Source organism: Chlorocebus sabaeus, chromosome 5 (genome assembly GCF_047675955.1).
Source record: "Chlorocebus sabaeus isolate Y175 chromosome 5, mChlSab1.0.hap1, whole genome shotgun sequence".
In the NCBI taxonomy this organism is placed as follows: domain Eukaryota; kingdom Metazoa; phylum Chordata; class Mammalia; order Primates; family Cercopithecidae; genus Chlorocebus; species Chlorocebus sabaeus.
The window spans coordinates 27,597,880-27,607,687 of NC_132908.1; the positions used below are offsets into that span (position 1 = coordinate 27,597,880).

The 9,808-nt window shown below is 45.7% G+C and overlaps 1 long non-coding RNA gene across 1 annotated transcript; it reads left to right on the forward strand.

The window, feature by feature from the left end:
* Positions 1–2,234: 2,234 nt before the first annotated feature.
* LOC140711742 (uncharacterized) lies at positions 2,235–8,643 on the forward strand. Its single transcript, XR_012093037.1, has 2 exons — positions 2,235–2,951; positions 8,069–8,643. It is a non-coding gene; the product is annotated as an uncharacterized lncRNA (long non-coding RNA).
* The last annotated feature ends 1,165 nt before the right edge of the window (positions 8,644–9,808 follow it).

Sequence of the window (9,808 nt, forward strand, 5' to 3'; positions counted from 1 at the left end):
GAGGCCGAGACGGGTGGATCACGAGGTCAGGAGATCGAGACCATCCTGGCTAATACGAAGAAACCCCGTCTCTACTAAAAAAATACAAAAAACTAGCCGGGCGAGGTGGCGGGCGCCTGTAGTCCCAGCTACTCGGGAGGCTGAGGCAGGAGAATGGCGTAAACCCAGGAGGCAGAGCTTGCAGTGAGCTGAGATCCGGCCACTGCACTCCAGCCTGGGCGACAGAGCGAGACTTCGTCTCAAAAAAAAATAAAAAACAAAACTGCATTGAGCGCTATTACTATTATTGGATAGTGTCCCAACCCAAATGCTGCCATTCATAAATGGGAGTGTTGCCTTCCATATTGTCTCCTGAACTGGACCTCTCTTCCCTTGATAATGCCATTGGGGCAAAGGTGGGCTAAAGCCCGTTCCGTGCCAAGCAAATTGCACGGCAGATTGGGATTGAATCTCAGTGTGTTGTAGCGAAGAGATGTTAAAGTTTCACCACCAGTGCCAGTGAAGTTTATGCCATGAGGTCTGATTCTCATCTCTCCCATCTAAATGACCACGGAGACCCCAGTCAATGATGTTTCCCATTAACATGGACTATTGTCTAGCTAAGGGACCAAGCTACTGGGTCCAAGGAGGGGGGTGAGAATTATCAAAGGGAGGCCATTCTGTATAATCAGTACAATTTGGGCAATGGGGCTGGGAGTGATTAGTAACTACACCAGTAATATTAATAGAGCTAAGGCCTAATAGGTACGTAATTTTTCCAAGGTAACTCAGCCATGCTTGGGATTGAATTGCAAGGCAACTGCAGTTGAGTGATGTATCCTGGGTGAGGCATAGAGGAGCAGATAAAGGAGTGGTATAATTGATACCATTGTTCTGAGAGTCTAATTGCTCTGTGTCAGGGGGAGTTAGAGGTCCTGGTGCCTGTGCTCCTCAATCATGATGTGTCTCAGGAGGAGTGTCACTCCAGAGTACCGGTCACACTACAGGTGGGTTAGGAACATATGCCCAATATGTTTTTACCTCTGCACAGGGAAAACAAACCTCACAGAATATTACAGCTAGCATGGCCATAAACATGGAGTCAGTGGTTTTTGCCTGACCCTGGCGCTCTGGCAGTTTTTCAGCTTCCTATGTGGTTTTCTTGATCTGTCCCCATGTTATGGGGGTTGGTGTCAGTGTGACTCCAGTCGGCCGTCGTTCCATCTTCGCATTCAGATTCCACTGGCTCATGGCTCATACTGGGGGAACCAGACGCATAGTTGGGATCCACGGATCCCTCCAGTCTCCCATTCCATGGTTGCACACACCTAGAGGGCACCCACACAGTTTTTGTCCATCTCCTGTAAAAACACAAGCATACCCTCATCCCCACATCAGTAAATCTACTGGGCCTTTCCATTGTCCTTCTTCTGGGGATTTCCATGATACTTTTGGGTAAACTTTCCTCTTTCCCTCTAATATTTGCCAACGTCATTCTGCCAGAGTCTTACTATCTGTACCAGGAGTCAAAAAATTTAAAGTAAATAAGGCTAAATGTAATTTTGTTTGAGGTGGTTAATTGGTCTTCTATTCCCCCTTTGTTTTTTCAACATATGTTGTAATGTTTGATGTGCCTGCTCTATGATTCCTTGTCCTGAAAGGTTATGAGGAATTCCTGTTTTATGAGTGATTGCCCATAACTGTAAAAATTTTGAAAAGCATGACTAACATAAGCAGATCCATTGTCAGTTTTTAATTGTTTAGGAACCCCCATATGGGCGAATAATGACAAACAATGTTGTCGGACATGGCCAGCTGTTTCCCCTGTTTGACATGTGGCATGTAACATATGAGACTTTGTATCTATAGTCACATGAACATAGCTGAGTTTGCCAAAGGCTGCTATATGTGTAACATCTATCTGCCAGATTTCATTCGGAGCCAAGCCTCACGGGTTACATCCTTCCACGGGTGCAACACCAGGGACATGCTGGCAAGTAGGGCAGGCTTGCACAATAGCTGGAGGCTGGCCGTGAGGCAGATGAAACATATGAGTAAGGGCAGAGGTGTTTTGATGCAGTAATGCATGAGAGGCTTGGGCTTGTTGAAATACAGAACTGATCAGTTTATCTGCTCTATCATTACCTAGAGATCGTGGTCTAGGGATATTAGAAATACGAAAAGGAACAGTACAAGAGAGAATAGCTTGTTGAAGTCTTAGAAATAAGTTAAACACGCCGGGCGTGGTGGCTCAAGCCTGTAATCCCAGCACTTTGGGAGGCCAAGACGGGCGGATCACGAGGTCAGGAGATCGAGACCATCCTGGCTAACACGGTGAAACCCCGTCTCTACTAAAAAATACAAAAAACGAGCCGGGCGAGGTGGCGGGCGCCTGTAGTCCCAGCTACTCGGGAGGCTGAGGCAGGAGAATGGAATGAACCCGGGAGGCGGAGCTTGCAGTGAGCTGAGATCCGGCCACTGCACTCCAGCCTGGGTGACAGAGTGAGACTCCGTCTCAAAAAAAAACAAAAAAGTTAAACAGCTCTGGTTCTAGGGTGCTTTTAATAGTAGCAGTTTCAATGCAACTGGCTACATTCATAACATAGGCAATGTTAATAGGAGGTGAAGCGGTGAGCTGCAAAACCTGAATAACTACCATTAGTTCTGAGCATTGAACTGAAACTTCAGAGGTCTTTATTGTTTGAGTATGCTTAGGTCCATAAATAGCTGCTCGGCCTTTGGAAAAGTCATCAGTGAAATAAGTCTGTCCGCCTGGAATAGGCTTGTGATGAGTAATCACAGGAAGGATAAAAGGGTGAACTTTCTCAAATTGCAAAATTTTGTCTAATAGATAATGGTTAACTATTATTTCTACAAAATCTGCGAGAGTGATTTGCCATGCAGTCAACATCCATGCTGCTGCCTGTTGTTGGGAATCCAAGGGAACAATAATTTTGTCTGGATCATATCCTGTAAGTATTTTTGATCTATGCCTTCCTATTGTTATAAGTTGAGTAATGAAAGAAAGATAAACTTGCAAAGATTTCACTGTCTGACTGGAGTTTTTAAAAAGCCATTCTAATACTACTACAGATTTGTCCATGAATTGGCCTAAAAGTGTTGTTGGAGAATGGGGGGTAGGAAGAATAAACAGAAGCAAAGCCCTTTGTGGCTGTAGCCAGGAGGCATGTGGTTGCTGAAGCATCTGCTCTGCAAGCTGTAACTCAGCTTCTGCCTCCTTAGTAAGTTGCAGAGGAGAGTTTAATGGAGAATCTCCTTGGAGGGTCTGATAAGGGTGTTTGAGTTAATAAGTAGCAATACCTAGTATTGGGCGCAACCAGTTAATATCCCCTAATACTTGTTGGAAATCGTTCAGAGTTTGTAATCTGTCCTTACGGAGAGCTACTTTTTGAGGTCAAACACTTCTTTCGTAACAATAGTGCCTAAGTACTAGTATGGGGAGGTTCTTTGCACCTTTTCTGGAGCTATTTTGAGATTCCATGTAGTCAAAGCCCATTTTATTTCTCTGAATAACTGATGTAAAATTTTGATCTGTAGGAGCAGCCAAAAGAATATCATCCATATAATGAATGACGTAAGCAGTGGGAAACATATTCCGAGGCTCCTTTAATGCCTGTCCTGTAAAATGCTGACATAACATAGGACTGTTGAACATGCCTTGGGGTAAAACTTTCCATTGAAAATGAGAGACAGGCTCTTTGTGATTAACGGAAGTCACAGAGGCAGGGCATGGTGGCTCACGCCTGTAATCCAGCACTTTGGGAGGCCGAGGAGGGCGGATCACAAGGTCAGGAGATCGAGACCATCCTGGCTAACATGGTGAAACCCCATTTCTACTAAAAATATAAAAAATTAGCCGGACGTGGTGGCGGGCGCCTGTAGTCCCAGCTACTTGGGAGGCTGAGGCAGGAGAATGGTGTGAACCCGGAAGGCGGAGCTTGCAGTGAGCCAAGATAGCGCCACTGCCGTCCCGCCTGGGCGACAGAGCGAGACTCTGTCTCAAAAAAAACAAAAAACAAAAAACAAAAATCAGAAGGCACAGAGAAGGCAAATCAAGGGCTATCCTGCTCGTATAATAGTATAATAATAATAATAGTAATAATAATAATAATAATAATAATAAACAGTCTTTAAGATCCATTACTACAAGAGGCCAGTCTCTTGGAATGACTGCCGGGGATGGCAGACCTTGCTGTAATACATCCATTGGTTTAATCTGTGCATTAATAGCTCTCAAATCGTGTAGCAGTCGCCATTTGCCTGTTTTGGAATTACAAATACTGATGAATTCCTGGGGCTAACTGACTCTTCAATATGTCCTGCATCCAATTGCTCTTTTACTAGCGGATGGAGTTGAGTTAGTTTCTCATGTGATAGGCGCCATTGATCCACCCATACATGTTTGTCAGTCAGCCATTCTAGCGGCAAAGCAGTGCGTGGAGGAGAAATATCAATGACCCCGTCAGAAATCCTGACGACCTAGCCCTCTTCTATCTGTTTGCCCAGTTATTGATATAGGATCAGGGTTTCCCTGTAGGGACTTTCCTAATCCTTTTTAATTCTGATATCCCATTTTCTTTAACATTTTAAATCCTGGATTGTCAATAGTTTCATTTGTAAATCTCATATCCCATGCTGTAAGTAAATCTCACCCCCATAGGTTAACAGCTATATTTGCAACATAAGGTTGAAAAGCACATGACTGTCCATCTGGTCCCAGACAGGGTAAAATCTCAGCACTCTGCTGAACACTTTGAGCTGTTCCTACTCCTGCTAAGGATTAGAAGTTAATTGCAGGGGCCAGGATGGGGGCCAATCGTTTTTAGATATTACTGACACGTCAGCTCCCATATCCATAAGCCCATAGAACTTCTTTCCTTTAATTTGCACTGTACAGGTGGGTCTATTAGAAGCTGTGGGTTGGGATAGGTAAATTTCTCACCTAGTGGTACTCCCAAATCCTTGATTCCCTCGTTTCTGCTTGTGTGGAGAAGGATGTAATTTGCAGGGAATAAGCAGTAGTTGAGTAATATATTCTCCTGGTTCAAAAACCCACAGATCTTGTGACATTACCACTACTTGAATTTCTCCTTCATGATCAGAGTCAACAATTCCTGGGACTATAGTAATGCCCTGTAAGCTGAGACGGCTTCTACCCAAAATTAATCCCATATATCCTATTGGCAAAGGTCCCCAAATGCAGTGGGAATTTTAGTGGATTTGTCTCCTCTGACTAACGTAACCCATTCTCTGACTGGGAGATCCAATCCTGTGCTTCCGGGTGTTCCTGGGGAGAGGGAATCAATGTTCCTCCGAAGACCCACCCCTGAATCGGGGTTGTGGCCTGAACCGGGAATGCCCTCATTGTTTGAGGGGCCTGGGTCCAGGCCCCCTTCTTATTTTCCAATGGGGGGGTGCCATTCTGATGAAATTGTGAATGGCATTTATTAGCCCAGTGATTTCCTTTACTGTAATGAGCGCAAAGTCCTGGCATTTTTTCTGTTGGGGGTGGGGTACTGCATTATAAGATCCCTTCTGCCCAGAGGTCTGACAGCATTCCTTTCTGAAAGGTCTGATTTTTCCACAATTATAACATTTTTCCCTTTTAGAGTTTGACCCTTGGCCTTTTGCAGATTTGTCCACTACTAAATTAGCCATTGCTTGAGCTAACATTGTAGAGCGATGAAGCTCAGTTCCCACATCTTGACAGGCTTTGAGAAAATTTCCTAAGTTTTGCATACATCTCACAGGAACCAGTGCACATTTACAATCCGTGTTTGCATTCTCTAAAGTTAACGTTAGCATCTCTGCAGCCGCAGTATGAGGAATCTGACACCTCACTGCCTCTGGTAATCATGCAAGAAAATGTGCATAGGGCTCCTGCAACCCTTGCATGACATGTAAAAAAGATTGTATTGGGACCCCCTTCCTCTGGAATTGTGGCCCAGGTGCGTTTAGCGGCCAGTGCACACTGCTTATAAGCAGCATCTAGGAGTGCCATTTGATGTTCCAGGTCTGAATAAGGGCCATTACCCAACAGCATATCCTCTGTAATGTCCCTGTGTCCAGCAGCACGATTCTGTCTAGCCTGGTCTGCACACAGTTCTTGCCAATTTAAATTCCTTGTCAGGTATGCACTAGCAAACAAACAAGTGTGGGCCAAATGCTTTACATCAAAGGGTGGAAGGCGCATAGCACCAAATCCAGATTCTAGCAATCCTAAAGTAAATGGGCTCTGTACTCTATTATTCACTATACTAGCTTTTGATTCCTTCAACAACTTAAACTCTAGTGGGGTGTGTTCATGAATAAACTGCTGTGGATTATTTGGATCCAGACTTATGGAAATAGGAAAAGCACAAGATCCTAACAGCTCTCCAGCTATGGCAGCGGAGCATAGAATTTGTTGTATTGGGGTTTCTATTTCTGCTACTGAAGGAGATGGTACAGGTGTTTCCACCACTGGATGGGGCGGTAGAGGCCAATTTTCATCCTCCCCTCTCCTGTTTATTATTTCAGTGGGCACTGTGGGTGGGACAAAAGATTCTTTCGAGATTTGAGATTCAGAACATGGCTCCTGCTGCCCGGCAGAATAAGGAGACAATGGCAAGAGGACAGTACGGAATAAAGTCAAAACAGAAGGATCAACTTTAAGACCTTTTCGATAAGATCCATTTTAATCCTTCCCCTACTCCGTCCCAATTTTCTGCATCAAGAGTGCCTGTCTGTGGAAACCATGGGTTCTGCGTAATAACCTCCTGCAGCAGGTTAGTGTTTGAGAACTAACCTGAGCACCAGATTGTTTAAGTAAAACTTTAAGCAACTGCACATAATGTTGCTTCTCAAAAGACAAATTCTGCCCCACATTACCCTGATTCAGAAACGTCCCACTCCCAGTATCTCTTTAGCTCACTGACCTTATATCCTCTGCAGGCAGATTTGTCCAGGGTTTTCTCGTTCGTCCAGTCAGTTTCACTTTCTCCGCTCCAGCAGACCTTCTTCCTTCATGTCCCTGATCCGGAGCCACTTGTGGCTGTTGGTTCGGGACCGAATGAAAGCGGACGAACGCAGAAATGAAGACAAAGACAAAAGGATCTGTTTTAAGGAAGGGGTCCGGGGGCTCCTTGCTTCTAGGGAATAAGGGCCCTGAACTTCTACAGCCCTTCGTATTTATTAGGTAGAATCAACAGAGAGGAAGAGGTAATGGTTGGTCAGCTGCTTGATTTATCACAGGCTCACATAATTGCTTTCTTTATACAACAGACTCCAGATGTTCCTATAGATAACCACAAGGAACACTTCACCTGCGGCGTGACCGTCCTCAGCATTCCTTCTGGTGGCAGATGCAGGTGTCAGTTTGCCAACATCCTGCATTCATGAGAACAGTTTGCTGTTTGCTCATATAGCCTCCAGTGGTATACTGAGTTGGTCATGAACCTCATTCTTTTGGCCTCCAACACACAAACAAGGGGACGGTCCCCAGAGTGGATTTCCTGGTATCAGACCAACAGTGAGGTGGAGGCAAAGAGCTGCCCATGATCAAGACATGCCTAGGGCTTCTCCCTCATGTGTTTGCCTGTGGGTGGCCAGAGCCCCACTTGTTCGAACGCAGTGGCCACTCTGGGGGCAGCAGCAGGGTGTCTCGCCTGTGTGGACGAATGAGCGGATGCTGCAGCAGACCCTTACCCTGAGGGGGTGGGCAGTTACAGGGAAGAGCTGCTCCAGTAAGTAGATTTGGAGGGGCTGCCCAGGAAGAGGAGGGAGCCGAAGCTGCTGGAGCCTGAATGCACTGTCACCCCATGGCTGAGGAGCCCCCAGGCCATGTCTGGCCACAGGCCCTGCAGAGAGGGCCCTTGGCTTCTCCAGGGGTCCTGCCACCCATGACATGCTGGCCACTTCCTCGCACAGGCCACATTCAGTTTCTTGACCCCCATTTCTTTATTATTTGTTTGTTTGCTATTTCTACTTTTTTCTTTGCATTTTTTAATTTTTTAATTCTCTTCTTTTTTCTTGTTTTGCTTTTGACCATCATTTCTTCTTTCTCTTCTTTCTTATTCTTGTTTTGCAGAGACAAGAGAATTGGAACTAAGAATTATAAGGTGGTCTGGACATGGCAGTTCAACTTACTGGAGCCCTGGAATTGGAGACCATCCTGGCCAACATGGTGAAACCCCATCTCTACTAAAAATAGAAAATCAGCCCAGCATGGTGGCAGGCACCTGTAATCCCAGCTACTTGGGAGGCTGAGGCAGGAGAATCCCTTGAACGCAGGAGATGGAAGTTGCAGTGAGCCAAGCTCGAGCCACTGCACTTCAGCCTGGGTGACAGCAAGACTCTGTCTCAAAAAAAAAAAAAGGACCAGGTGTGGTGGCTCACGCCTGTATTCCTAGCACTTTGGGAGGCTGAGGCGGGTAAATCACCTGAAGTCAGGAGTTCAAGACCAGCTTGGCCAACATGGTGAAACCCCATCTCTACTAAAAATACAAAAAAATTAGCAGGGCTTGGTGGCTCACGCCTGTAATCCCAACTACTCAGGAGGCTGAGAAAGGAGAGTTGCTTGAACCCAGGAGGTGGAGGTTGCAGTGAGCTGAGATGGCACCACTGTACTCCAGCCTGTGCAACAGGAGTGAGTCTCCATCCCCCCTCCCCCCAAAAAAAAGGCCGGACGCAGTGACTTATGCCTGTAATCCCAGCACTTTGGGAGGCCGAGGTGGGCGGATCACAAGGTCAAGAGTTAAGACCAGCCTGACCAACATGGTGAAACCCTGCCTCTACTAAAATTACAAAAAAATTAGCCGGGCGTGGTGGTGTGCACCTGTAATCCCAGCTACTCAGGAGGCTGAGGCAGAAGAATCTCTTGAACCCAGGAGGCAGAGGTTGCAGTGAGCCGAGATTGCACCACTGCACTCCAGTCAAGGCAACAGAGTGAAACTCCGGTCTCAAAAAACAAACAAACAAACGAACGAAAACTTAAATGTGGGCATTTTCATGGAAACAGATTTCTCAGAAAACTGACATCTCAACAGAACACCAGAAGCACCTGTTTCCACCCTAAGTGCCAAGTCACCAAATTATTTACATACAGAAAGTTCTGGAAAGCTACTAATGTCAAGCTACGCCACGAGAAACAAGGGCAGGCCCACAAACCTGGCTCGGTGAACTCTGGCCCCTCTGAGGCCAGCCAGGAGGAGCACACAGATCTTCTAAGCTTAGGGTATTTAAAGCCAAAATTCAGGTTGGGTGCAGTGGCTCACACCTTAATCCCAGCACTTTGGGAGGCTGAGGCAGTGGATTGCTTGAGGCCAGGGGTTCAAGACCAGCCTGGCCAACATGGTGAAATCTCATGTCTACTAAAAATATAAAAATTAGCCAGGTGTGGTGGCACAGGTCTGTAATTCCAGCTACTCAGGAGGCTGAGGCAGGAGAATCGCATGAGCCTGGGACACAAAGGTTGCAGTGAGCCGAGATGGTGCCACTGAACTTCCATGCCCTCTCCAGCTTGGGTGTCTCGTAAAAAAAAAAAAAAAAAAAAAGAAAAGAAAAAAGAAAGAAAAAAAGAAAGAAAGAAAAGAATAAGGCCTACTTTGAAAGATACCAAGTGAAATTTAGAAGACATCAAGTGGGTAAAACCACATTACTATGCTCAGAGATGCTTGGTGATAAAGAATAAAAATAAATACAACACATCCAAATACAGGATGATAGTGTGTGCAACAAACAGAGATATCATTGTCAGATTGCTTATGCCCGTATAGAAGGGAATATGATAGGCCGGGCGTGGTGGCTCACGCCTGTAATCCCAACACTT